Consider the following 23,120-nt stretch of genomic DNA (forward strand, 5'->3'; position numbering starts at 1 on the left):
GTCAGGACTCGGTAATCGGTAGACTCGGCGAGTCATGGACTAACTCGGCGAGTCGAGTCGCTAAGAGGAGGACTCTGAACATATGAACTCGGCGAGTCAATAGGGTGACTCGGCGAGTAGGGATGACCTGGATGGTTGACTTTGACCAGGACTTTGACCTTGACCAGAGTTGACTTAGTTGACTTTCAGGGGATAGTTAGACTAAGTGTTGCATTGATATTGGTAGCTCGGGGAGCTAGTGGAGCAGGAGTTCAGAGAGCTGTCGGTCAGCAGCCAGAGGATTATCAGCAGAGTTCAGCAGTGCGAGGTGAGTCTCCTCACTGTTTGTATGGGTCTAAGGCACCAATGCCGACCCCTTTAGAATATGCATGAAAGACCAGGGGGCGTCTCCTGGCACACAGTATGTTATTATGGATGATAGGAAGACCCGGGGGTTAGCCCTAGGCAATATGTATGAAAGACCAGGAGGTGGCTCCTGGCGCATTGTATGCTATTATGTATGAAAGACCAGGAGGTGGCTCCTGGCGCATTGTATGCTATTATATATGAAAGACCAGGAGGTGGCTTCTGGCACACTGTATGTTGTTTAGCTAAGTAGAGTAGTATGTATAGTTGTCTTTGTGATACTTACATAAAAGACCAGGGGGTGGCCCTAATTTTAGATGCAGGGCGTACGAAGGGATTTAAGAAACCCTAATTTTAGATGTTGGATGCTATATAAGCACTTTTATGTTTCATGAAACCCTCATTTCTCAGCCTCCATCGACCTTTTAGCCTAATATTCGAAACCCTAAGCCTCTCCTATGTGTTTTGAGCTCATTATGTCCATTTTGGTGTGTATTGATCAATAATCAAGAGGTAGAAGCTTGGTGTAAGATTGTTGATCAAGGAAGAGCTTGTAGATTTTGATTTTCTACTCTATTTCTAGCTTGGTTGAGGTAGAAAGTTTTGATCTTGTTCATTGGTTATTTAGATCTAACATATATGAGTTTTGGTGAAAGTATAATGCTATATCTTGAAGTTGGGTTCTTTTGGGGCATGCAAAGTCACTAAGTCAGTGACTTTATGGTTCTAGACACTTATTAGGACTCAGATTTGTGGTTTGGACTTCTGGACTTAAGCATTAAGAGCTTAATGAAGAGTGTGGCTTAATGGATGAGTACGTTGGGCGTACAAGTTTGTATACGCAACGTACAAGCCAAATAGCGTGTATGCTTAACGTACAACTGAATACGCCCCGTGTACTCAGTCGGGTGTGGATATTGCATATTGGGCTTCAAGTTTGGGCTTTCTTTTGGGCTTGGGTATTTGAGTTCTTATTGGGCCATCTGAGTGCAAGTTTTTTGGATTAGGAAAAATGGTTGGGCTTTAGGGTAAGGCCCATGTAAGGGGTTTGGGCTCAATTTGGAAAATTAGGCCATATTTGGGCATTGGTGAAAAATTGGCTTTTGGGCCTTTTAGATTGTGAGTTTGGGCTTTAGTCTTGGACCAAGCTAGGTTAGGGGTAACATGGTCCTTTTACCCCAAATGCGGATTTATGGTTATGGATTGGAACCTAAGTGTTAATAGGGGTGTTGTTTTAGTATTGATTAGCTCTGGGATTCATTAAACCAACAGCCATGGATTTTCAGTGAGATTCAGCAGTCGAGGTGAGTTTCCTCACTGTGTTTTAGTGGGTCGAAGGCACCAAAGTGAACCCATGGTTGATATGTTAGTATGTTAAATGTCTGCATGACACTTGCATGTGTTATGTATGGTATGCTTACCGGGGCAAGGCTCGATGCCAGGTGGGGCCTGATGAGTATATTGTATGCTAGCTATCAATATGTGTTCTTATACTTACCAGGCGAGGCTGGATGACTGTACGGTATGCTATGGTCTTTGTGACTATTGCATGTGCTAGTAAGATTATAAGTTTATATGATTAGGTGTGTATCGGGTGGGGCCCAATGTAAGGCAGGGCTTGGTGATTGATAGATCTGTAATCTGAGCGGGGATTGATGTCGGGTGGGGCCCGAAGTCGAGCGGGGCTCGATGTCGGACAGGACTCGATGCCAAGTGGGACTCGATACCGGGCGAGGCTCGATGGAGGGAGAGGGCCCAATATGTGATTTATGTATGTATGATATTTGGTATCTTGGGGAATGCACTGAGCTTTGTGCTTACGGTTTTCGGTTTATGTTTCCGGTGTTTCTGGTTTTAAAACTAGGAGCTCGGGATGATTGTAGGGCACACACCACATTGTTCCGTGTTTTGTGATTTACTTTGATTTTATAGGTCGATTGATACACTTGTTCTATTGGGCTTGTTTTGATGATGTTTTTGGAATACTGATTTTATTGAATGAAAATGAAAATTTTTGGTCTTTTTTTGGGATGTTACAACTAAAAATCCAAAAAATTACTTTGAACTATCATTTCAATTATGAGTTTATGTTTAAAATAAAAGCTTTAAGCTTGTACTTCCGAATGAAGCTATTCTCTAATTCGCTTTATTTTTATAAAAAAGTAAAAATTAAAAACTTTTAAAAACTTGTTGTCAAACACACCATATGTTATATTTTTAAGGGCAAGAAAAATATACAAGAGCCCAAATGCCCAATACATTATGGGATATTTACAAGAACAGTTTTTGTCTTAATTTCTTTAGTGAACCCCCTATTAACCTTCTAAATTGTGTCTTTTTTATTCAGGCTCCGGAGTTATCATAAAAATTCAAATAAATATGCACAAGTCATTGTGGTGTAACACCCGATTCCCAATTTGGGTATTTTGCGGATGCGTTTGCCAAAAGGTCTATTGGAGGTTTCGTGTTTTGTAGGTTTCTAATTGTATCATCCAAGTTCTGATGATGTTTCTTTTTCTACTCTTTGATTGGGGGTTTTATAGTTCAAGGAAAGGTAGAAGCAAAGACCGAACCTGAAGGAATTAATCGCAAAATCTAAAAAACTGAAAACCCGTAATTTATCGCATGGGACGCGAGGCGCCCTTTAAAAGGCGCGATGCGCCTCCGGCCCATGAGCTGATCGTGTTTTTGGGGGTATTTAAAGGTCATTAACCCATGAGGTTTGTTATTTATCAGCCTTCATTAGTCCTAGAATGTTCCTTGAGAGAAAACCTAGCCTTCTAGAAAACCTATCCTTATTGATCCAAAATCATGTGATTTAAAAAAAAGATATGATCCAAAAATACTATTATTCAAAATAATTTGATCCAAAAATTTACGATCCAAAAATGGTATCATCTAAAAGTAGTATGAACTGAAAAATACTATAATGATTAATATTTTTTTTTTATTCAGAACTTTTGTAATTGTTAAATATTAAAATACTCGAACCGATATTTAGTTCAAAAAAAATAAAAAAATATCAAAAAACAAAAAAACAAACAAAAAAAAACAAAAAACACTAGTAAATTCAAATATGTAGTAAAAAAGATAAAAATAAACAAAAAACAAAAAAAAAAGTTATTATATATATATATATATATATATATATATATATATATATATATATATATATATATATATATATATATATATATATATACAACAACAACAAGACGAAAAAAAATTAAATAGAATTAAACCCATTTAAATGACACTCCATAGATGTTCATCACATATGATTAAATCCTCGAATCCGTATTACGTTTCACGGACGTGCAACAAATGCGAACACATCACGACCAAGTATTAAGTTTGTCAATTGTTCCCTTGACGAAGTGGAGGGGGGGATTGTGTTCGCTGTCCTTACCATTTTTTGAGTCGTCATCGGATCCACACCTTAATATTGATATCAATACTAATTTTTATTTCAAATTTGAAATTTGAAAATTTTAAAATGTGATGTGAAATTGTAGTTTTTAAATTTTAATTTTATGCTAATTATTACAAAATAATAATAAGTAAAAAAGAAAATGATATATGATGTGACAATTCATTGAACTATATGGAGTTTAAGAGCATTAAGTGTGGGTTACGTTATAACATCAAATTCATATGCCACATCAACCATAACACCACCATAACAGTAAGGGGAAAATGGTGTTCTTCATGTCAGAACATGTTAAGAAGTAGAGAGAGAAAGAAAGAAAAATGAATTGATTGGTTGATAAATGCAACACCAATTAAACTTCCCGTTGCAACTTGTCTTCATCACAACGAGATATGCCATAACACCCTCTTAACAAGAAGGGGAGTGATGTTCATCTTGTTATGACTAGGTTATGAGGTGTCATATCGGCAATAACACATTTCTTGTTGCCCATACCATATTCTCTAATGGAGTATACAGTTTTATAGGTAAAATTATTTAGTGCATAGATATTGACGTGACAATCCACTGAACTCTTATAAAAACATATTTAATGGTAAGTTTAATTGGAGAGTTTAATGGGATGACAAATATAGGTGTTATTTAATTGATTGAAGTATACCATTCTGAAATGCCACATTGGTATTTAATTGATTTGGAATTCAATAACCATTGAACTTTTCGATGAAAAAAAAGTTTTTAATTCTTTAAATATATATTATAAATTATTTTTTGTAATATTTTATTAAACTTTATAAAGTTTAATATATTGTAGTGAAAAAATGATAAAGTTTTATGATTTTTGAAAAGATGACTTAATAATTCATTGAATTGTATAAAAACTTAGTGTATTATACCCCAAGTTCAATGCATCGGCGATAGTGTAACCCGAACTTTCTATCATGAGGCCGGTGCGACCATGTGAGTGGGTACGCGAGAATGCATGATAGTCACACATATGAAATGTTAATATTTGTCATATTACAGAATACAGAAAGATGAATAGATGATCGGTTAAAAGATTCATACAATCATATCTAAAACGTGGAAATAAGTTGGGCAAGAAGACACGTGAAAGTTAATGCGTTGAAGGTCACCGATGCCACCTGTTTCAGAGGCTCTCTGGAAAGATCAGACCGCAAATGTCAATCAACCGCCTACACCTTCATCTAGAATGCTTTTGTCACGTTGAAAGATAAAAAGATATATCAAATACCCAAATTGTTTTTTCAATAAACAAAATAGTAAAATCGGAATTGTTTGATATTACTATTTTAAGGATAACTTTACTCAAGTCTCAAAACATGCATAAGCTGGTGAAGGTGAAGCAAAAGCCAAATAAAAAACCACCAAGTTCATAAGTACACCCACTCACTTTCTTCCACTTAAAAGAGCTCGTTTATGTTATGAAACACGTGTAACAATTGAACTCAAACACCATATCTCGTTATCAATTTATCATCCCTCTCAATTCTCAAATTCTCTCACTCTCACTCTTCTCTTTGCTTTGCTCACATGATCCACAAATGTTGCTCTCACCGCTTCTTCTTCTTCTTCATCTATCTTTCTCAATCCCACCGTCCTTCTCACAGTCGTTCTTCTATAATGGTTTCAAAAACTGCGATTCCACCAACATAACCATGAACGGAGTTGCAGAGATCACCGACGATGGTATTCTCAGGCTTACGGATGTCCGCTCTCGTTTGATTGGCCGGGGGTTTTACCCTGATCCGATTCGTTTCAAGAGCCCGACAACGGGGACGTCTCTCTCTTTCTCCACTTCTTTCGTCTTCGCCGTCGTCCCCAAGTACAGACAGCTCGGGGGTCATGGCTTAGCTTTTACAATTTCTCCGACCAAAGACCTCGTCGGAGCTCAACCCAGTCAATACCTCGGCCTCCTTAATTGCAGCCTCAATGGGAATTCATCTAATCACCTCTTTGCGGTAGAATTTGACACCGTTCAAGATTACGAATTCGTTGATATCGATGATAATCACGTCGGTGTTAACATTAATCGTATGAGATCGGTGAATTCGACCAGAGCTGGGTTTTTTGTTGATGGGGATTCAACAAAACAGGAGATTTGTTTACATAGTGGGAAAAAGATTCAAGCTTGGATCGATTATGATGCTGATATACCCCAATTGAATATCACTCTTTCCATATATTCAAAAAAACCCAGTACGCCGATCTTATCTCTCCCGGTGGACTTGTCGCCGGTTTTTCAAGATTTTATGTACGTTGGGTTTTCTGCTTCAACGGGTCTTCTTGCTAGCTCCCATTATGTCTTCGGATGGAGCTTCAACATGACCGGAAAAGCAAAATCGTTAAATCTTCATTGCCTCCCTTCACTTCCACCATTTAAAAAGAATAAAAGAGGTTTCATAATTGGGCTTTCTGTTTCGGTAATATTAGCTTTTTTCATCATCGCGACCGGCGGTGCTGTTTATGTTTTCAAACAATTCAATCACGTAGACATGGTTGAAGATTGGGAGCTTGATGTGGGCCCACAAAAGTATTCTTACAAGGATTTGAAGGATTCTACAAAGGGTTTTCACGAGAAAGAAATGCTCGGATATGGTGGATCCGGTAAGGTTTACAAAGGGGTTTTGCCTAATTCGACTACCCAAATCGCACTGAAGCGAATTCTGAAGGAATCAAAACATGGGCAGAAGGAATTCGCGTCGGAGATTTCAACAATTGGCCGGCTCCGGCACCGGAATCTTGTTCAGTTGTTGGGTTGGAGTAGAAGAAAAGGTGAGTTTTTGCTGATTTATGATTTCATGTCAAATGGCAGTTTAGATAATTATATTTTCAACAACCCAAAAACGATATTGAGTTGGGAACAAAGATTCAAAATCATAAACGATGTATCAAACGGTTTGCTGTATCTTCACGAGGGTTGGGAACAAACTGTGCTCCACAGAGACATTAAAGCCGGAAATGTGTTATTAGATTCGGAGTTAAATGGCCGTTTAGGCGACTTCGGGTTGGCTAAGTTATACGACCATGGTTCGCACCCCACCACCACCAAAGTGGTCGGTACACTGGGTTACATGGCTCCTGAGCTGACTCGAACCGGGAAGCCCACCACGAGTTCCGATGTGTTTGCTTTTGGAGCTCTGTTGTTAGAGGTTGTATGTGGCCGGAGACCCATTGAACTCAAAGCCTCACCGGAGGAGCTCATTTTGGTGGATTGGGTGATGGATAAGTGGCGAGAAGGGAGGTTACTTGAGGTGGTGGATTCAAGGTTGAAAGGAGAGTTCGATAAAGTCGAGGTTATGATGGTGTTGAAGCTTGGGTTAATGTGTTCTAGTGATGAGCCATCATTCAGGCCGAGTATGAGGCAGGTGATTAGGTACTTGGAGGGAGAGGTACCCTTGCCGGAGATTTTAGCTCCGCCGTGTGAGAAAGGTGGTTTTGTGGTGGGGTTTGATGATTTTGCAGCTTCGTTAAAGAAAATGGATACTTGGTCGGTTGGATACAGAGAAGGGGATGCTGATCTTGAAGCTGGTTCTGGTTTACCGGAGTTGGTTTCCGGCTAGCACATCTGCAACAAATGTTTAAATGAAGATTAGACCACCGTCTAGTTTGTCTAGAGAATGTATAGCTTGTAACCTTTTCTCTTACTTTTTTAAAGCTTTCTAATTTTTGGTCAACCAATTGGAAAGCTTTTTATCAATGGAAAGTGGAAACAAGATACATGTACAACCTTTTTAAGGTTACACAAAGGTTAACACCAAAACTAGAACTCTAAAGAGAGGAGGGAGTAGGGATGCAAACTAGATCCCGGTTGACCCGTTTCAATTGGATATTCTCCGTCAAAACGGATAGCGGATACGGGACTTAAGATTCCCATTATGCTAAAAACGGGGATGGGGCCGGGGCCGGGGCCGGATATAACAATCCCCAACCCGTCCCACCCCGCTTTGATGACTATATATATATATATATATATATATATATATATATATATATATATATATATATATATATATATATATATATATATATATATATATATATATATCGATTATTTATTAAATTTGAATTAAGTCCACTAAAATGAATTGATCCATATTAGACCATCAGAGATAGAGTCCATATACAAAATTATGTTCCCAATTCCAAGAGTACATCAATCGTCACTTTGTTCAATGATCTGTATACCTAATCGTCACTTTTCGTTTTGATGCTTGTTAAACATTATGATTGATGTAACCAGAATCTAATTATGATATATGGTTTTGATCATTTATTAAACTTGGTTTTTTTAAGTTGAGTTTATTATATTGATAGATTGGGGATGGGTCGAGGATGGGCTGAGAAAAAGCCCAAAATACAAAGGGGAGGGGATTTGATTACCCACATCCATCGGGGATGGGGATGGGACAAGGTTAGACACTCGAGGATGGGGACAGGGATGGTTAACCCCGCCCCAAACCCGCCCAATTTCCATCCCTAGAAGGGAGTCTATCATAGATCGAATTACGGGTTTGAACCCTAAAACTGAAAAACCAAAAGCAAATCTAGATCGTCTGTTTTGGGCTAAGATTTTTTAAAACCGAAAAAAATTGGTTTGGGTTTGGTTTGCATAATACCCACCGACTATAAAACCGAACCAAACCATGCGTTTAGAACCAAACAGAAATCAATCTATCGCATGAAACTTATTTGTATATACTAGGTGTGCACCCACGCAAAGTCGCGACAACAAGTATTAGGTAGTGTTTGTTTTTTGTCTGTAGATCTGCATGGCCTCTTTTGTCTGCGCCGCGCAGACCACGCACAGACATTAACATTCGCAAATTGTTTGTTTTTTTGAAGACTACAGACCTAAAAATGTCTGCGCACCCTCTTCTTGGCGCAGATGTGGATCAGAGTTTTCTAACATCTTCAGACATCTTCTACCCTAAAAAACATATATATCTTTATTTTTTTAAGTTTTTTTTAAATTATTTTTTTCCAACTTTATTAATGATAAACAATTTGAAAGAAAAAATTACAAAACTTAAAAAAAACGTTCGACAATACAAACATGATATTTTTGACAAATTTATAAATAAAGATTTATTACAATAATAGTCGTTGAAGTTGTTTATATAAATATGAAAAAAAAAATCATAATATATTCTTATATTTTTTTGCCAAATTTTGTAAAACATTATTTAATACAGTATCGTCAACTTCTCGAGAAAATATTTATGATACGTTTTTAATGGATTTTAATTGAAAAAATCGAAGTTTATTTCCATCCATTTATGTATAAATTCTTTGATCACTAATTATAATGTTTAGTTATCACTTTGCAACCAAAATTGTTGGTTTTTATCAAGTATATACGTTAATTTATATCATTTTTAGTTTATTTTTTATACAATAATACATAAAAGTTGAACTACATTCGTTAATTATTTATAACAAAGTCATAAAAATATTAAAAAATCACTTTGAAATTTAAAAAAGTTAGTTTATTTAGATTTCAGTTTATTTTAGTAGCCCGCAGATGTTAAAAAAACAAACAATCTTCTTTTTTCAGACTGCAGACGTTTGGTCTACCTCTTCTACTGCAGAGGTCTACAGATGTGGTCCGCAGACCGCAGACATTTTGCCTCAGAAAAAACAAACAACACCTTACTGTTTTAATGACTACAAATGTTCTGGTTGATATGTTAGAAAAGTTTCATTACCAATCTTTGGACAAACATCATGTCCAAGCCCAAATAATATAAATCGCTTCTCCACGTTGAGTCATAAAAAGATGATTGAAAATTAATTATAAAATAAAAATCCAAAATCGAAGCTTTTTCAGAGAATGTTTTGAAAGTTTAAACTGTGACAAATTATCTTGGACTATTTTCAATAGTAAGGTGAGGAGCGAACTCATATCCCTTGGAATGATGAGAGATAGAAAGAAAATGAAATAACAAAAGAAAATGCATTTTTTTCCAATTATCATTAGTTGAATACACACTGAGCATAATGCATCTTGTTTTGTTGTGTATTAATTAACAAACCGGTCATAAGTGAATTTGTTCTATAGAGGAAAAAGCCACTCGAGATGGTTTGGAAATTGATTTTCAACAAGTGTAAATCATTTTAAATTGGGACACAACTTCTTGTCCTTACATTCTTTATTTTCTGCCTTATGAATTTTATTGTGAAATATGTAGATTGTTATATTGTATTTACACTCTCAACAACAAAAACAACACAAATCAAAATTTAAAAAAAAACATATTTATCTATTTTAGGTTTCCACATAGGATATAGAAAATACTTATGTTATGTTATGTGACAAAGATGATCAATGTAAGTTGATAATCAACCATACTTGAAAATGCTATAGGATTTAGTAGCTTAACAACTTAGTCTTGCACCGGGCACAATTTATATGATATTTTCAAATTAGCATTTAATCGAATACAAATTTTATAAATTAGGTGGTGAAATTTTTAAACTTAAGTTGGACATGGAGACTGTCGTGCACAAATGGTTAAATTTCTTAAAATTAATAACATGAGAGCCGTAAATAGAACCAATAAAGAATATTAAAAATTAGGGTCAGAAATATACTATAGTTTATTACCTCTCGATCGGTGGTAAAATCACAAACAACTCTTGTAGTATTGACCAAAAATACCAAAATAAAAAAAATCAAAATCTATCATTTTCTTCATTCATCATATACCTAAAAAGGAACTGTGAGAACCTGAAACAAACCAAGCTATACAAACATTATGTGGAATTACAGTGATAACGAAAAGTAATTTTTCTTATTAAGAAAAATGATAAACTTAAATAAACTTCATGGGACACATATTCTTGATATTGAGCAACCTGAAAAAAAAACTTTCAAAAAAATACATAAAGTTAAATGTAATAACCAAAGATAATTATATTTTATGAAGAAAAAGAGATCAAAGCAAGAAAAATAGATCCATATTCTTGAGGAGTTTGAACCGACCAACCCATCAAAAAGTTGGATGGATGAACGACCCTTAATAGCTCTACAGTAATACTTTTGAGAAGATAATAGATAATACTCATTGTTTTGGTTCTTATGCACTTTATCAAAATTTCACTTTAAGTTTTCCATAAAATTCGCTTAAGAGAAGAGAATAGGCCCACCATATACAAATTTAACATATACTGTAGCACTCGGTTCCTGGTACGTAAATCTTATTTGAGTATTTCCCTTCTTTTAGCCTTGGACTCGGCGAGTCATAGGTCCGACTCGCCGAGTGGATGTGGGACCCGGGACACGTTTAAGTTGGCGACTCGGCGAGTCACAGCTGTTGGGTGAAACCCTAAGTTTCAGGGGTTTGCACCCTATTTAAGCGACTTATCCGCCCCAGGCTAGCCCCCATTCTCTCCCCAGAGCTCCCAACCCTCGTTTATGCTTGTTCTTTGAAGATTTGAAGCTTTGTTGTGTGCTTTTGAAGGTTTTGAAGGAGGAAGGAAGTAGATCCAGAAGAAGGGAAGCCATCCAGGCATAATTGTGTTCTTCCAGCAGTTCCTGTGAGGTATAACCCGTTTTCCCTTTGATTCTATGCTTAGTACTTCATTTAGGTTTTTCTTGGACAAATCCCCAAGCTTGTATGTGCATTATATGTCGTAATAAGATGTTTGGCCTCCGGATCTAGGCAAGATTGAGCTCCAGGAGCTCAGATCTGTTAGCTTTATGGCCCCATGTTGCTTGTTCACCCTAGATCTACCCTTTTGAGGCATTTTGAGCCCTAAAATCCATTTTGGTGAATATCCATACGTAAAGTTGGAAACTTTACGTGTGATTCGTGTCCTAGAAGTCCAGATCTGTGAATGGCATGGACTGGAATCGAGCAAATCTGTGTATTTAGTGGGTGCATGGCAACGACTCGGCGAGTCGTTCATGTGACTCGGCGAGTCTGTTCGCGAGTCTCCGAGTTTGTCCCCTTTTCATAGTGTCGAGTGAGCAGTGAGTCACGGGGTGTGACTCAGTGAGTCGGAAGCTGAACTCATCTATGGAGGTACTCGGCGAGTCAATGCCCTGACTCGGCGAGTTCAAGGCAATCTCCTTAGATCAAGAACAGACTCGACGAGTTGTTCATACAACTCGGCGAGTCGCAACATAAGTGTTCATCGGATGAAGATGAACTCGACGAGTTGTTCATACAACTCAGCGAGTAGGATGAAGGACTTGAATATCAGTTTAGAAGGAGAACTCGTCGAGTCGTCGCCTAACTCGACGAGTAGGAACGGGATCCAGGACAATCGTTTGGGTGGTGACTCGGCGAGTCGGGTCAACTGAAAGTTGACTCTGACTTTGACTTAGGGCATGGTCAGGGGTAAAATGGTCATTTTACCCAAAGGTCAGTGAGCAGTGTTTGATTGAGTATGTTGTGGGAATTGCAGCCGGAGGATTTCCGGAGCAGCAGCAGCAGCAGTAGGCAGTCAGTTCCCAATCAGATCAGCAGCTACTTCGAGGTGAGTTACCTTCCAGTAGCGGTGGGTCTACGGCCACAATGCCGGTCCACCAGTAGGAGTTGTATGTTAGATGATTGTCTTTGTGATATCATCTATGTTGCTACTACCTGATATGTTGTATGCTGGCATGATATGTATATGTGATAGTTGTAGAGTTCGGTTGTTAGGACCGAAGGGTAGGTCGGACACCCCAGATATGTCTGACAGTACGTGATGATATGATTGCATGCTGGCTTGTTATGTTATATGAGATAAAGGTAGTAAGAGGGGACTATTCCCCGAGGATCGGTTGTTAGGACCGATGGGTAGTCAGCACCCCAGAATGGCTTGACACGGGTAGTTAGCACCCCAGAATGGCTTGACACGGGTAGGACGGCACCCCAGAACGGCCGTACCGGGTAGTCAGGCACCCCAGAATAGCCTGGCAGTATGTATGTTATGTGTTCGTATGGTATGTGGTACGATGGGGGAACTCACTAAGCTTTGTGCTTACAGTTTTCAGTTTTGGTTTCAGGTACCTCCTTAGCTAGGGGAAAGGAGTCGGCGTGGTAGCAGCATGTCACACACACACTCTCTGGTTTCCGCATTTACGAGCTTCACTGGGATTTGTACTCTGATATTTTGATTGGGTGTATGAATTGGCTTTTAGACATGGTTCACTTTGTGTTATGATTTGATCAAACAATGTTTTTAGTTATTAATATTTTCTAAAGTAATGTTTTAAAACAAAATTTTTGGTCGTGAAAATTGGGTCGTTACAAGTTGGTATCAGAGCCCTGATTTGAGGGATTCGGACACACCTTCGGGAGTGTCTGAACTCAAATCGAGGGATTAAAAGATTTTCTAAAAGAAAATGTTTTTTAAAATTGAGAAAAGAGTTTTGAGAAAGAACGAAGTGTGTGATGTGCGCGACCGGCCGAGCTCAAGTAAGTATTCCCCAAAGTACCCATACAAGTTTATGTTATGTTTATCAGCTTTTGTAGAACAGCATGCTAGAATAGGACTAAGGATCTAGGAGTGATGCCTTATGTGCCTGCTTTATGTGTTTCAGTTGTATGAGAATTGCATGCTAGATATTGAGTAGACAGTAAGTAGGATAGCCTGATTAGGTTATGCCTGGTAGTATGAGCTTAGCACTAAATGCTAGCTCAGTTCCAGAAAGTAGATAGAGTTAATTGTGATTGTTACCCTTATCTGAATGTTGCTTGCTTCGTGCTACGTGGGACTCTGAATAATGGGTGTTAGCCGTTAGGCGAATGCGTCACGTCACATGTGATCAGGGTTGAATAATCTTAGAGTGCCGGATTTGATCCTATTGCGCAGCTCTTGTTTGAGTCCAACCGTTGTAGGGACGAGTCGGGTACTCGAAGGATTATCTGAGCCTCGTCACATGTGATGGTATTCGGGTAATGGCTAATTGGCATTACAAGGAGGCCTGCAGCAGCTGAGGACTGGTTAGAGTGGAATTAGAGATTTCCCTAGGGCAAGCCTAGGATGAGTATAGCAGTGATCAGCAGTAGTGAAAGGGATCTGGTGGAGTCGAGGCATTCCTTGAAGAAGGTACGAATAGATGTGGAAGGTAGTATGGGCCCGTACTACTGAAAGCAGAGGATCCATACCCGAACCAAGGAAGGCCAAGATAAGACCAGGGAACTTGTAAGTAGTTGTGATCCCTCAGGAAGTATCAGTATCACTAATGATTGTTGTGATGTATTGCAGAATGGTGGTACTTCGATCGAGGCCGGTAGATGGCGGTTCAGGAGAGGGGTCAGGTTCGGGATCAGGTTCCGAGCCGGTTGATGAGGGACTACGCGAGTTCATCGCGTCAGAGATCACCAGAGGCATCCTTGAGTCGACCCCCATTCTCTTTGGGTCGATCAAGGAAGGGATCATGGAGTTGATGGAGGATCACCTTCGGGCATTCAGGAGTGATATGAGCTAGTCAGGATCTCGCACACTGTCCTTCAAGGACTTCAGGGGCAGTGGTGTGCCGGATTTCCATGGGGTGAAAGACCCCATTGCTGCCAGGCGATGGATTGCAGACATCGAGTCTGCCCAGTTGACTAGCTTCTGCCCCGAGGGGTCGAAGGTGAGGTATGCAACAGGGTGTTTACGGGACCGAGCCCGGGATTGGTGGGAGTCAGTGGGTGACTCGTTGGGAGCCTCAGCTATCGAGGCTATGACCTGGTCGGACTTTGTGACTAGGTTCCGGGCAGAGTTTGCGCCGGCTGTCGAGCTTCAGCAGCTGGCCAGGGAGTTTCTAGACATGAGGCAGACGACGGAGACTGTGGCGGAGATCACCGCCAAGTTTCGGGAGAGGGCTTTGTTGGTGCCCCAATATGCTGGTGACGAGGAAATGAGGAGGACTCGTTATCATGATATGCTACGAGCCGACATCCGGGAGCATGTTAGCTTTTCGGCTTGCCCTACCTTGGACTCTATGATTGCCAGGGCAAGGGAGAGGGAGATAGATTTGGAGCACATCCGGAAACGGAAATTAGAGGAGGGTCAGGCAGGAGGGGCTTCGGGGAAGAAGCCCAAGGGATCAGATGGTAGGCCAAAAGGCCAGTCAGGACCGAGCCGCCGCAGGAAATGCGGCAGGCCGCACGAGGGGGCGTGCAGGATGGGATCATCAGGCTGCTACAAGTGCGGCAAGACTGGGCACATCAGCAGGGATTGCACTGCTCCGGCAGTAGTCATTCAGACATCAGAGTTACTGTGTTTCCACTGCAACCAGAGGGGCCACAAGAAGGCCAATTGCCCCCAGTTGACAGTCTCAGTGCCGATGAAGGCGCCAGCTCCAGCGACCATGCGGATCACGGATGGCCGACAGGGCAAGGCAGAGGCTCCAGTGGTGAGGAGCCGAGCATTTCAGCTGACTACCGAGGAGGCACGCGCCGCACCCGATGTGGTGACAGGTATGATTCTTTCCCTCTATCTTATTTTTATGATGTTATGTTATTGATATGTGCTCTGTATGTATATGTATGCATTAGGATCTGTGACATCCCCAAAATCACGGCCAGAAAAGACCGGTTTGTTTATGCTTTGTTTAAAAATCAGAGTACTTCATTTCATAAAAATGTTGCGGAATTTGTTCCCAGAAAAACATGGTAAATACGTTATTAAAACATTTTCGATGAAACGTATTTATTTCATTTTAAAACATTTGGGATGTCATCGTTAATATAGAAACATAAGCATAAACAGAACTTACAATTATTTTCACTAGTGATCTACATCTCTTTAAATCTCTCAGTGTGGTGTCACTTCATATCAACACCTGTGATATAAATAAACTGAGTGGGTCAGGTTGGGAAACCTGGTGAGTACATAGGGTTTTCAACCCACAATAATATAATTATTATTTTTAAACATCAAACAATCAACCCAATTACCCATTCCCGTTATCCTCACATTACGTCCCTAAAACATCTAACACAAGGGACCTAGTCAAAGGACTATCATTGGGATGGAGTATACCTGGGGAGCACACAGTTCACACAGTTCGAATAAACACACAGTTCGAATAAACACACAGTTCGGTTAAACATACAGTTCGAATAAACACCTACAGGTTGCGAGCCTGCTAGTGTTCCACTGGACTGTCTAGAATAGTCCGTGGTTGTCATCTATATTCCGCTAGATGACTAGATCATCAAGAACAACTATAACGAGGCCTCTCATTATTTTATTTTGTCACACAGCAACTATTATATCTACCCGTGTTTTACCCCGCACATTATGTAGATATAAAATACTTATACAGTTTGAATCACTGAAAACATGTATAAAACGTTCTTCCAATATAGATAGCAAGTATACAAATAATATACACACACATCACGTAAAATACTTCATATCTATGTGTAAGCTGAAAGTAACTATGCACTCACCTGAGAAGGTGGTGACTCGGTACTCGGACAGCGCTTCGTTTACTTTAAAATAATTTCCTTTGACGAAACCTAGTATTATCACCACTAGATTTTAGTCTAATATTACCGTGACTAATTATTAGTCTTATTATTATTATTATTATTATTATTATTATTATTATTATTATATAAGCGTTTAAACAATACTTTCCAACTACTATGTACAGACAGGGGCCAGACATAAAACACCGGAGGGCAGGACCATTTTGGCGTATAGCACTTCTGAAATCCAACAACCCTATGCGGCCCTTTAAACCAGATTCCCCGTACCGCGAGTAGTTAAAAGATATTATAACGACACTTATATAAGTCATAATAATAGCCCAAATATTTATTATAAATTTATAATAACAATACTAATTTTAAATATAAACTATATTTAAAATAGGGTAAACATAACTTACTTTCAAGGGGATTTTAGCTAGGAGTCGGGCTCTGCAGGGGCAGAACTTCGTCGCTGAATCTTTCTAAGAAAGATTCGTGCAGCGCTTCAGCGCTCACCTTACTATACTAAAACTACAGAAAGAGAAGTCGAATCACGAGGGACCGAAATGCTCGGGGGATAAGGAGAGAAAGACTCTTGAATTAAGAGAATGGTGCAAGAAATATGAGAGCCCAAGGCTCTTATTTATACTAATTGAATTTTCAAAAACTACCCTCCATAATTACTTAATGACCTTTTAGTTATATAAACAACTAAACACCCCTCTATAATACTATTTTAAATGGATTTAATGATCTTTGTACTAAACTAATGTCGAAAGAACTCAACATTAGTTTTATAATAACCGCATCGTCGATACCTTTCTACTGATATATACATATGTATATATATGTGTACGTATACATGATTTATACTTTATTTTAATACGTAAATATACTACTATAATTTGTAACTCGCTCATACGAACTCCGTTTTTGACGTTATTTATATCCACGCGTAGGTGGAGACATACTCTACAACTTTCGTTTAGACTCCGTTGGTTAATTTTGACTTTATTTTTAAAGTTATATTTTTAACAGGCCAGGACAGGATTGGTCCGTTAAAATCTCATAACTTCTTTATTCGATGTCCATTTTCGTCTGTATTTTTATCGTTACGCTACTAATAACGAGATCTTCGATTCTTGTTTAGGTTGTGTCGGCTAAAAATCAATCGATCTAAAATTCGAATTTCGGGCTGTACACCGCTAATTCGAAACTTCGAAAAATCATAACTTCTTCATACGAAGTCAGATTTGGGCGTTCTTTTTATCGATGTTCTTAGTTTAACATATTCTACGACTTTTGTTTAGAGCGCTAAGGCTAAATCTCTATATATCATAAATTTACTATTTACGCTTCCCGGCGCCGTGCCGGTTCCGACGCGAAACTTCGACGGGTCATAACTTCTTCGTTATAACTCGGATTTCAGCGTTCTTTATATGTACGGAAACCTTGTGACATATTCTACAAATTGGTTAAGATTATTTATTCTAAATAATCTTTTTGTCAAAAAGTCGTTTTCGACCCCTATTGCCTCTAAATTGACTAGCCCGGATCTGCGGGCGTTACAATTATCTCCCCTTAGGATGATTACGTCCCGGAATCATCAACGAAACAGGGCTCGTATAATGACTCCATACGTCATCTTTTCATCCTAGTTAATAATTATAACTTCTATATTCCTTCAAGTCTATCTCTCAGACTTATTGACTTTATGCAGTACTCGATCGTGCACCTGCTCTCTACCTCAGGCTAGACTCCAAATTATGACCTTCAAGTCAAAATCTCGATCCTTACTGGATACGAACTTGAGATGACTTCTTTTATTACTACTATGGATCGATGTGTCATATTCTAATGACCTATCATCGTATGTTGCAACACTTAGACTTAGGTCTCTTAGAGTTAAATTCTAAAACAGACTATGCCTTCCTTCATGTTCTAATGTGATATAATCACACTTTAACATGTAGCGTTTCTGGCTACCAACTTCTTTAACAACGAACGCGATACTTCTATTGATCGCTTTGATTTCAATCATTTGGTTTAAGTCGGACGCTACATCAAACTTGGTTCTCTGAACCACACAACATACTCATCGTAGTCGGACACGATTCGATATGACCACAAGGGTCGGAATATCAACAATCTTCTTAGTCATTACCGAAACGAAGGTAACAACACATTTGAATAAAACGAAATCAATTACTAGCTTCTTGGTAACCTTGTGACTTTCCCTGATCCAAGTGTGAGTCCTGTGCTTCCGGTAGTATAGGCCTCTACTACCATTCACACCTACTCATACTCGTTCCAAGTATTGTCCCGCAGTCTTTCCAAGTCACCATACAAGAAAACCACACAACAACTTAACACATCAGATAACAAAACAAAGGTTTCATATTATTTCTTGAAACGGTTACATAGGTGTTCAAGTTCACCCTAGACTATGCCTCTAATAGGCTACATCATATGACACTATCTATATGGCTTCTTCATAACTTGATCTCTATATATCCATCCTTACTCCTGATTCCTTGCATCGTCAGCTGCTTCGTCAAGGATCATTTGAAATGCTCTTGCCTTTGGCGGGATGTTTGGTTTTGCCGCCTCTTTCTTTTTCGGGCAATCCTTAGCAACATGCCCTTCTTCACGGCATTCATAACACACCCTTTTGCACTCGTTGGCGTAATGTCCGGTCTTCCCACACTTGTAGCAAGTCACTTCTTCGCTACATTTTCCAAAGTGATTCTTCTTGCACTTCTCGCACCATTTCACTTTGTTTCCTCCTCTGCTAGACTCCTTTGAACCATACTTGATCTTCTTATTGGGCCTCGTAGATTCCTCAAACTTCCTCTTTTCGCCAACCTCAATCTTATTGGCAGCTCTTCCCTTAATCATATCTTCCACAGACTTGGCAGCCCAGATAGCTGCTTCCAAAGTAGGTGCCTGACGCACTGGCACCGCATACTCCCATGGAAGTCCTTTTGCATACTTGTCGACTTTCGTCAGCTCATCTGGAACAAGACGTAAGGCGAACTCCATCTTCTCTGTGAAATTGTTGGTGTATTCATCGATTGACATGCTTCCCTTCTTCAGGGTTAGAAACTGGTTCTCTAGCTCAAGCAGGTTTTGAGCTGAGCAGTACTTTCGTTTGAATTGTACCAGAAATTCTGCCCATGTCAGTTGCAGGGGCTCATTGGGGCTCAGAGTCTTCCCCAAGGTATTCCACCAACGTACAGCGCCTCCTCGAAACTGACGCACTGCAAATGTGGTCTGTTGTTTTCCTCTGCAACCGCACGTCATGAAAGCTAACTCCATCTCCGAGATCCAATCCATGACCCCAATCGGATCCTCCTTTCCAGTGAAAGTTGATGGCTTGCAAGTCAGAAAATCCTTGTACTTGCATCCATTCCTCTCGACTTCGTCATCTTGGTTTTTTTGTCGAACTATTGGTGGGTTGACTTGACCAACAGTTCCACTGTAGTCTCCTTCCTCAGTCTGCCCTTCGTTCAACTCGGGCTGTTCGATATGAATAGTGGCTTCCTCTCGATTTTGTTGGAGCAAACGTCTAGTTTCCTCCATTTGACGATCCAACATCGCTTGGATCATCGCTTGCACTCCGGCCATTGTTATTGGCTCAGCAGCGGCTACCACAACCGGTATTTGCTCAGTCACTGGGGGCTGATCTCGGTTCCCATTTGCATTCACGTTTCCGCTACGTGTTCTTACCATCTTGATCTATACACCTAATGAGGTGAATCTAGACCTTTACTTGGGATTGACGTTTAAATCATCCTTATCACTCCAAAACGTTTATATGCTAGTTCTAATATCGTAGTCGTACGTTTAGAATCCTACACACATAAGGTTTCCAGATCCGGTCGGCAACAGACCATAGATCTGAACAACTAACAGCATATCAGGCACAAGTATTTAGCACATAAAAGCATTTTAGGCATCATTCCTAAAATAAGCTAGTGCTCACACCTCACAATCATCGCTTAGCATTCTAAGTTTAAGTCTAGAAATAAATCCATATTCCTAGTTCGCTTAATGCTCTGATACCAACTGTGACATCCCCAAAATCACGGCCAGAAAAGACCGGTTTGTTTATGCTTTGTTTAAAAATCAGAGTACTTCATTTCATAAAAATGTTGCGGAATTTGTTCCCAGAAAAACATGGTAAATACGTTATTAAAACATTTTCGATGAAACGTATTTATTTCATTTTAAAACGTTTGGGATGTCATCGTTAATATAGAAACATAAGCATAAACAGAACTTACAATTATTTTCACTAGTGATCTACATCTCTTTAAATCTCTCAGTGTGGTGTCACTTCATATCAACACCTGTGATATAAATAAACTGAGTGGGTCAGGTTGGGAAACCTGGTGAGTACATAGGGTTTTCAACCCACAATAATATAATTATTACTTTTAAACATCAAATAATCAACCCAATTACCCATTCCCGTTATCCTCACATTACGTCCCTAAAACATCTAACACAAGGGACCTAGTCAAAGGACTATCATTGGGATGGAGTATACCTGGGGAGCACACAGTTCACACAGTTCGAATAAACACACAGTTCGAATAAACACACAGTTCGGTTAAACATACAGTTCGAATAAACACCTACAGGTTGCGAGCCTGCTAGTGTTCCACTGGACTGTCTAGAATAGTCCGTGGTTGTCATCTATATTCCGCTAGATGACTAGATCATCAAGAACAACTATAACGAGGCCTCTCATTATTTTATTTTGTCACACAGCAACTATTATATCTACCCGTGTTTTACCCCGCACATTATGTAGATATAAAATACTTATACAGTTTGAATCACTGAAAACATGTATAAAACGTTCTTCCAATATAGATAGCAAGTATACAGATAATATACACACACATCACGTAAAATACTTCATATCTATGTGTAAGCTGAAAGTAACTATGCACTCACCTGAGAAGGTGGTGACTCGGTACTCGGACAGCGCTTCGTTTACTTTAAAATAATTTCCTTTGACGAAACCTAGTATTATCACCACTAGATTTTAGTCTAATATTACCGTGACTAATTATTAGTCTTATTATTATTATTATTATTATTATTATTATTATTATTATATAAGCGTTTAAACAATACTTTCCAACTACTATGTACAGACAGGGGCCAGACATAAAACACCGGAGGGCAGGACCATTTTGGCGTATAGCACTTCTGAAACCCAACAACCCTATGCGGCCCTTTAAACCAGATTCCCCGTACCGCGAGTAGTTAAAAGATATTATAACGACACTTATATAAGTCATAATAATAGCCCAAATATTTATTATAAATTTATAATAACAATACTAATTTTAAATATAAACTATATTTAAAATAGGGTAAACATAACTTACTTTCAAGGGGATTTTAGCTAGGAGTCGGGCTCTGCAGGGGCAGAACTTCGTCGCTGAATCTTTCTAAGAAAGATTCGTGCAGCGCTTCAGCGCTCACCTTACTATACTAAAACTACAGAAAGAGAAGTCGAATCACGAGGGACCGAAATGCTCGGGGGATAAGGAGAGAAAGACTCTTGAATTAAGAGAATGGTGCAAGAAATATGAGAGCCCAAGGCTCTTATTTATACTAATTGAATTTTCAAAAACTACCCTCCATAATTACTTAATGACCTTTTAGTTATATAAACAACTAAACACCCCTCTATAATACTATTTTAAATGGATTTAATGATCTTTGTACTAAACTAATGTCGAAAGAACTCAACATTAGTTTTATAATAACCGCATCGTCGATACCTTTCTAATGATATATACATATGTATATATATGTGTACGTATACATGATTTATACTTTATTTTAATACGTAAATATACTACTATAATTTGTAACTCGCTCATAAGAACTCCGTTTTTGACGTTATTTATATCCACGCGTAGGTGGAGACATACTCTACAACTTTCGTTTAGACTCCGTTGGTTAATTTTGACTTTATTTTTAAAGTTATATTTTTAACAGGCCAGGACAGGATTGGTCCGTTAAAATCTCATAACTTCTTTATTCGATGTCCATTTTCGTCTGTATTTTTATCGTTACGCTACTAATAACGAGATCTTCGATTCTTGTTTAGGTTGTGTCGGCTAAAAATCAATCGATCTAAAATTCGAATTTCGGGCTGTACACCGCTAATCCGAAACTTCGAAAAATCATAACTTCTTCATACGAAGTCAGATTTGGGCGTTCTTTTTATCGATGTTCTTAGTTTAACATATTCTACGACTTTTGTTTAGAGCTCTAAGGCTAAATCTCTATATATCATAAATTTACTATTTACGCTTCCCGGCGCCGTGCCGGTTCCGACGCGAAACTTCGACGGGTCATAACTTCTTCGTTATAACTCGGATTTCAGCGTTCTTTATATGTACGGAAACCTTGTGACATATTCTACAAATTGGTTAAGATTATTTATTCTAAATAATCTTTTTGTCAAAAAGTCGTTTTCGACCCCTATTGCCTCTAAATTGACTAGCCCGGATCTGCGGGCGTTACAGGATCGTTCCATGTGAACGGCCTCCCAGTTCAGGTGTTATTTGATTCGGGTGCATCCCGATCATTCGTTTCCCTTGCGCTTAGCAAGAAGTTTCATGAGTCATCAGGCGAGTTAGATTGCCCTTTGGAGGTGGAGATTGCTGATGATCGATTGGTGCGAGCGTCGATGGTATTTCGAGATTGCGTGTTGTGTTTGTTCGAGGAGCGCTATTTGGTGGATTTGGTTCCCATTCCGTTGCGTGGGAACAAGGTGATTATAGGCTTGGATTGGCTGAGCCCTAATGGGGCGGTGATAGATTGCACGCAGCAGCTAGTGCGGGTCAGGACCCCAAGCGGGGGAGAGTTAGTGATTCATGGTGAGAGGC

At 39.1% G+C, this 23,120-nt stretch overlaps 1 pseudogene; it reads left to right on the forward strand.

Moving 5' to 3' along the window:
• The first annotated feature begins 5,159 nt into the window (after positions 1 to 5,159).
• On the forward strand, positions 5,160 to 7,689 carry LOC145069664 (L-type lectin-domain containing receptor kinase S.4 pseudogene; annotated as a pseudogene).
• The last annotated feature ends 15,431 nt before the right edge of the window (positions 7,690 to 23,120 follow it).

Source organism: Lactuca serriola, chromosome 8 (genome assembly GCF_051521515.1).
Source record: "Lactuca serriola cultivar US96UC23 chromosome 8, Lser_US96UC23_V15, whole genome shotgun sequence".
NCBI classification, from domain to species: Eukaryota; Viridiplantae; Streptophyta; class Magnoliopsida; order Asterales; family Asteraceae; genus Lactuca; species Lactuca serriola.